Source organism: Hemitrygon akajei, chromosome 20 (genome assembly GCF_048418815.1).
Source record: "Hemitrygon akajei chromosome 20, sHemAka1.3, whole genome shotgun sequence".
Taxonomy (NCBI): Eukaryota; Metazoa; Chordata; class Chondrichthyes; order Myliobatiformes; family Dasyatidae; genus Hemitrygon; species Hemitrygon akajei.
In genome coordinates, this window is record NC_133143.1 from 7,509,485 (window position 1) to 7,517,074 (window position 7,590).

Sequence of the window (7,590 nt, forward strand, 5' to 3'; positions counted from 1 at the left end):
TCACAATCGGATGAATCATCGAGGTTACTTGGTACCAATGAGGATCCGGGGATGGTTACTGGTTCACAATCGGATGAAACATCGAGGTTACTTGGTACCGATGAGGATCCGGGGACAGCTACTGGTTCACAATCGGATAAGTCATCGAGGTTACTTGGTACCGATGAGGATCCGGGGACAGTTACTGGTTCACAATCGGATAAGTCATCGAGGTTACTTGGTACCGATGAGGATCCGGGGACAGTTACTGGTTCACAATCGGATGAATCATCAAGGTTACTTGGTACCGATGAGGATCCGGGGACAGTTACTGGTTCACAATCGGATGAAACATCGAGGTTACTTGGTACCAATGAGGATCCGGGGACAGCTACTGGTTCACAATCGGATGAAACATCGAGGTTACTTGGTACCGATGAGGATCCGGGGACAGTTGCTGGTTCACAATCGGATGAATCATCGAGGTTACTTGGTACCAATGAGGATCCGGGGTCAGTTACTGGTTCACAATCGGATGAAACATCGAGGTTACTTGATACCGATGAGGATCCGGGGACAGTTACTGGTTCACAATCGGGTAAGTCATCGAGGTTACTTGGTACCGATGAGGATCCGGGGACAGTTACTGGTTCACAATCGGGTAAGTCATCGAGGTTACTTGGTACCGATGAGGATCCGGGGACAGTTACTGGTTCACAATCGGATAAGTCATCGAGGTTACTTGGTACCGATGAGGATCCGGGGACAGTTACTGGTTCACAATCGGATGAATCATCGAGGTTACTTGGTACCGATGAGGATCCGGGGACAGTTACTGGTTCACAATCGGATAAGTCATCGAGGTTACTTGGTACCGATGAGGATCCGGGGACAGTTACTGGTTCACAATCGGATGAATCATCGAGGTTACTTGGTACCAATGAGGATCCGGGGACAGTTACTGGTTCACAATCGGATGAATCATCGAGGTTACTTGGTACCGATGAGGATCCGGGGACAGTTACTGGTTCACAATCGGATAAGTCATCGAGGTTACTTGGTACCGATGAGGATCCGGGGACAGTTACTGGTTCACAATCGGATGAATCATCGAGGTTACTTGGTACCGATGAGGATCCGGGGACAGTTACTGGTTCACAATCGGATGAAACATCGAGGTTACTTGGTACCGATGAGGATCCGGGGATGGTTACTGGTTCACAATCGGATGAAACATCGAGGTTACTTGGTACCGATGAGGATCCGGGGACAGTTACTGGTTCACAATCGGCTAAGTCATCGAGGTTACTTGGTACCGATGAGGATCCGGGGACAGTTACTGGTTCACAATCGGCTAAGTCATCGAGGTTACTTGGTACCGATGAGGATCCTGGGACAGTTACTGGTTCACAATCGGGTAAGTCATCGAGGTTACTTGGTACCGATGAGGATCCGGGGACAGTTACTGGTTCACAATCGGGTAAGTCATCGAGGTTACTTGGTACCGATGAGGATCCGGGGACAGCTACTGGTTCACAATCGGGTAAGTCATCGAGGTTACTTGGTACCGATGAGGATCCGGGGACAGCTACTGGTTCACAATCGGGTAAGTCATCGAGGTTACTTGGTACCGATGAGGATCCGGGGACAGCTACTGGTTCACATGCAGGAAAGATCAACAGCTGTTCATTCTCTGGCACTTGTTGCAAGGAGTATTGTGAATCCTCAGTACTCAGTTGCTGCTCAGCAGGCTCTACTTCAAAACTACTGCAGTCTTTGCTGCTATGAGGTTGTGGACATTTGACTTGGTAGTGATATTCATCCTCACTGTGGCTGACTGGTCCACTCTCTTCCCTTTTCCCAGCTTCCCTGGTGCTCCATTTTGGCAGACACCCCTGTTTTGTTGTGGTATCTATTTGTGGTTCAGCATCCAAAGGCAGGTGTTCACACGGCATGAGAACATGGCACTCTGGATCTTCCCTTTCCTTGTTCAGGTTTTACTCATAGATCAGCACATCCTTCCCAACTTTTCATAGAACGATATATATCCAGTCCTCCCAAATGCTTTTCCCAGGCTTCCATGAGGTGTCAGATTCTTTACAAGGACACGATTCCCAGGTTGTAACTCTAAATCTCACTCTGTTGTCATCATTTCTCTTATTTCTCCCAGAGACCTTTTACATACACTTGGCAATCTGATGGGCTCCTTGCGCCCCTCTTTTCCATCTTTCCAAGTGTTCACTGTGGGTTGCAGAACTTTTGTCAGTGTTCAGACCAAAGAATATATCAGTGATCAACCGAAGCAAAGGTAGAACAGAGAGAATCCTGTTGCTTGTGACCTTGTACAGTTGTAAGCACAGACAGCGTAGTTCTTGTCCATTTACCTGGGGGCGGTGCAGAGTAGTTCTTGATCCTGCCACTTCACTCTGTTTTCTCAGTTGTGTGAAGTGTTGGTTCTCAAATTTGTCCTCTTGGTCATGGTGTATTCCTGATGGGAACCCAAACTTCAGGGCAAAGTCATTGAAAAGACAGCGACAATTTTTCCTGACTTTGAGGTTGGGGTATATGCCTGTGCAAATCGTATAAAATGGTCAATAATTACCAGAAGGTACTCGTATCCACCCTTGAGCATGTCCTGGTGAAGAAAGCCAATTGACACAAGTTCGGATGGCTGCGTTGTCACGATGCTCGAGTGGTGCCCTTGTTTCCCCACATGGCTTCTTCTGCCTGAGACAGGTACAGACTTGTGGCACACGGTGCTCAATGTCCCTCTGCATGCGAGGCCAGGAAAATCTCTCTCTTCTCAGAGCTGCCGTGTGATCAACAGCTTGGTGCTCCATTTTATCACGTAGCTCTTTCAGGACTGTACCCTTGAACTTCTCAGGTAGCCCTGTTGTGTTTGTTGGGTAGTTCTCTGATAAAGGATGCATCCTCATCCAATACTAATTTATCCCACTCTCACAGAAAGCATCTGGCTCACTTGCTTAATGTCTGTATTTGTTGAAAAGTAGGTTTCAAACCTGATTGTACAAAGTCGATTGCCATCTTGATGTCACAATCCTTTTCCTGTGCATGCCGGATCTCTCTCCTGGACAGTGGTGAAAGTGAAGTGTTCACCAAGTCAATGTTTACTGCATATAACTGTACAGATAGAGCCATGGCCCAGGGTAAGTTTACACTTCAATGGCCTGGTCTGTGGTGGATTTGATGTGTTGACCAATCCGGAGTTTACTGCGTCTAACTGTACAGATAGAGCCATGGCCCAGGGTAAGTCTGCACTTTGCTGCACTTCAGTTACCTGGACTGTGGTTCCCACTGAACTTGATGAGATTTCTTTCGTCCACTCATTCTTATGTCGTTTCCATGGCTACTGCCACTGGGAACAAAGAGGCAGCAACAACAGCTTCTTTTCCTGGGCGATAACAGATAGTGACGTAAAAATTGGCCTGTTCAGTAAACCATCTATATCCAGTTGCATTCAACTTTGCTGAAGACATAACATACATCTGGGGGTTGTTGTCAGTGTAAACTGAATACTGGGGTATAGTACAGGCAATCCCTAAATTTTTCAGTAATTGCCCACATCAAGGCAAGGAATTCCAATTTCCTGCTGTGTAGGTGGTAGTTTTCTTCTGGGTTCGTCAATGTTTGCAAACCATAGGCTATGACTCTCAATTTGCCATCTTGCTTTTGATATCGGACTGCTCCCAACCCCTGATTGGAGGCATCAATGTGGAGAATGAATGGTTGTGCAAAGTCTGGGAACCCCCACAGGTGGCTGTACTGGGCAGTCAATCAGCTTCTCCGAAGTTTCTTGAAGTGCCTCTGTCCAAGTGATCGGTTTGTAAGAATGCACAGTTCCTCTTACTTGTCTTTCTGCTGCTCCCCCTACTGAGCTGATTTTGGTCACTGTTATCTCTGCTTTTTCACAGGATGACCGGGGGGGGGGGAGGGCTGGGTCACAATCGGAGAGAAATCTTTAATGTACTGTCAACAGTAGCTTAAAGACCCAGAATCTTTCTCAGTTCTCCCACCATGCCTGGCCTTTTCTCCTTCAGCACTGTTACTGCCATGGTGTCTGCAGCACCCATTCCATTTCCCTCTGCTGACACAATCCTCCCCAGGTAGCAAACCTCAGCCTTAAAGTGCTCACACTTGCTGAGTTTAAGTTTCACTCTATGCACCCACATTCGCTGTAGCACTCTTCTCACTGCATCAATGGAAGGGCTTAGTAACACCAGTGCATTGTCCAGGCATGGTACACCAACTTTGTCTCATAATCCTTCAAGGCACTCCTCCATGAAACGTTGGTAGGCTGTGGGTGCATTCATGAGTCCAAAGGGAATTCAAATCCACTTGTACAAGCCTCGGGGGTTACGAAGGCTGTCTGTGGCCTGCTTTCCTTCATCATGAATCCTTGATGGTACGCTTTGTCCTGATCAAGTAACGAGAGCCAAGCAGTACCTCCTAAACTGTCCATAATGTCTTGCACCAATGCAATAGGCTGACAGTCAGGAATAGTTTACCTATTAAGGTCCCCATAGTCAATACTATAAGGCGAGTTAGATTTCTCGATCCACCTGTGGACGATTAGGTCATGCAAGTGTAAGGTTTCACCGCTAATGTCATGTTTTCTCTGCAGCAGCAATGTTTGGGTTATGACTACAGATAATGGGGCTTTGGAATGTGTTATCCAATGGGAGAAATGTTGTTCTTTCTTGTGAGTCTGAAAGAGATTTTTGCAGTCTTTCGTCAGGGAGCGATGGAGAGATAGGACGCGAACAGAGAGAGTCAGAAGACCACTGGATGGAGTTGACTGAGGACCGAGGGTCTGAGGGCCGGCTATGCTTGGAGGTTGACAACATTCGGAGGAGGTCGATAGGTGATGAATAACCCTATCATTGAGCTCCAACGATGCGCAATAGATTTTTTCCCTTAAAATGGGCCCTTTTTCTTTTTGTTTTACTAACCCTTTATACAGATTAAAATTTATAAAGTTCAATCATTTAATTGCATATTGTGTACTGTTTGATATTTCGCAGTGTGATTTGTAACAGAGCAACACATCACGCAGCATCCACACGAATCAGATTTCTCTGTTTGACGGGGCCAGAAGTTGTTTTCCCCTAGACGAACACGTGCTGGCAGAGCCTGAGGGTTACAGTTGTGGGGGCTACGTTCGGGATTGATTCCGTAGGATGCTGTGTGATTGCCCTGAGCACTGAACCAGTGAGCTGCGTGTTTAAATCTGTGCTGATATGGATGCTGACGGGGTGGAGCAGTGGTGTACCTCCGTGGGGTTACCGGCAATTAATGCGTGCGTGTTGAGTGGGATGGATATTTGTACGCCGGATGAACTGTTAATTTGATTTTTGAGTATGGTTAAAGCTGTTGGCAAAGTTGAGATCATAGTGCGGCGTTTTGATAAAATGGCGGGCTCAGACCTTGTTTTAGTTCGGACTAGTGCTGATGTAACGGCGGTGGGTCTGCCAGCATCTATCGGTGCCCCGGGTGAGGCGAGGCCATACTGTCAGGAAGGAGAAGGTAGTCGAGCAGGCTGAGTCACAAGTTGAGTTTCCCGTAGCTGGGGGTGGAGTCTTCAAAGACTATTGTTTCTGAGGAGGCTTATGGGGGCCTGCAAGGAGAAAGCTGGGGAGAGCTTTCTGGGGACATTGTCAATGTACCCGGTGTTTTGAGCTGCTTTTGAGAAAGTACCTGGCTACGTTGGGCCGGATACTGAATTTAAACGAGGGACTGTGTGGTTCACCCAGTCGAAGCCACTGGTGGTCCGTCCCGGGGAGGTAACAAGAGCGATGAGGACCCCCAAATTTTCTGGAGTGCCTGAGGGTGAGGCCCTCTCAGTGGACGCTCCAGAAGACCTCAAGAGTGATGCCCCTGGCGCACCTGTTCCCGGTGACAGTAATGTCCAGTGTCCCTGTGAGACAAGTCGGAGAGAAACTATAGAAAAAAGGGGGAAAGTTGACAGCAAAGATAGAGGCGGTTACCACTTGGCCAAGACCCCAGACTGTGAGCCCTCTGCACTTGTTCCTCAGGTTCTGTGGTATATGCTGCCTTTTGCTAACTCCCCATTGACTGAGGAAGAGACTCCTGGCCCTTCTCAAATTGAGTTAGATGAGGGGTTGCGGAGGTCTGAGAATTAGGAGACCCCCAGATAGGCTGGCCTATGTAGCACCAGGGGAACAGAGTGTGATCTCTACTGTTTTGGGGAGCTATGTCACTGCCCTTTACACCTGGATTGGGCTTTGTGTTTTGCAGGAAGGGTTGGCAAATTTTCTCAATGTCATGAGGACATGACTAAATTTGGTGGGGGGAGAGTGTAACATGCTGTAAGGATTCACTGTGAATGTAATAGTTTCTCTGTAGCAGCATTAGGGTTAGGGTTATGACTAGAGATAGTGGGGCTTTGGAATGTGTTATCCAATGGGAGAAATTTTGTTCTTTCTTGTGAGCCTGGAAGAAAGATTTTCGCGGTCTTTCATCAGGGAGCGATGGAGAGAATCGGAAGACCACCGGACGGAGTGGACTGAGGAGCGAGGGTCTGAGGGCCAGCTAGCTACGCTTGGAGGTCGACGACGCTCGGAGGAGGTCGATAGTTGATGAATAGCTGTATCAGTGAGCTCCAATGATGCAGAATAGATTTTTTTTCCTTAAAATGGGCCCTTTTTCTTTTTATTTTCTTTACTAACTCTCTATCCAGATTAAGATTTCTAAAGTTCAATCACTTAATTGCATATGGTGTACTGTCTGATGTTTTGCGGTGGGGATTTGTAACTGGGCGACACATCACGCAGCATCCACACAAACGAGATTTCTCAGTTTGGCGGGGCCAGAAGTTGTCTTCCCCTAGACGAACACGTGCTGGCTGAGGCTGAGGGTTACATAAATAATCCTTTATTTTGTTGTAAAGGGATTTTGTAATAATATAAGAGTGGGCAATTGATTCATCATCTTTGCTCAGCTGCAAACTTCTGATACATCCAATGTCAGTGTCTGATTCTGAAATGGAGTGCCTTGCTTCTCGTCACATCTGCTTCACAACCTGCTGCTGTTGTATATGTAGGTGGCTCACATCGTCTGGGGGATCCCACAGCTCAGAGTCGAGCTCACCTATATCATCCTCCAAGATAGAATACATTACCTTCTCACGCAGTGACTGCAAATACGGACTTAACCGGCTGCAACATCCCGAGCACCGTCTTCTCAGCAAGCAGGATGCCATGATCTGTTCTGTTGTGCACATCGATGGCAATGTATGGATATGCGTCTCTCTGGGGTGTTACGACTATATCATGCAGATCAGGGCCTTCTGCCCACAGTTGGCTCACTTCTGGTTCAGCCAGCATTATTTTGCCTTCCCTCACAAATGGAGACTGTACATAGTATTGAACTTGTTGTTTGTTCGGGTATGTTAACTCTCTCCTTTACTCGATACTCACGGGGTTCTCAATGCTAATCAGATTGATGAACGCCTTGATTCTGCTTCCCTTAAGGCTAGGGAATGCATCTCTTACTGGTTCATATAAAAGTCCTTCCTTCCTGTCGTTCAGTCTTGTTTCATCATTCTCCTTGATAATCTGTTCAGTCACGTTG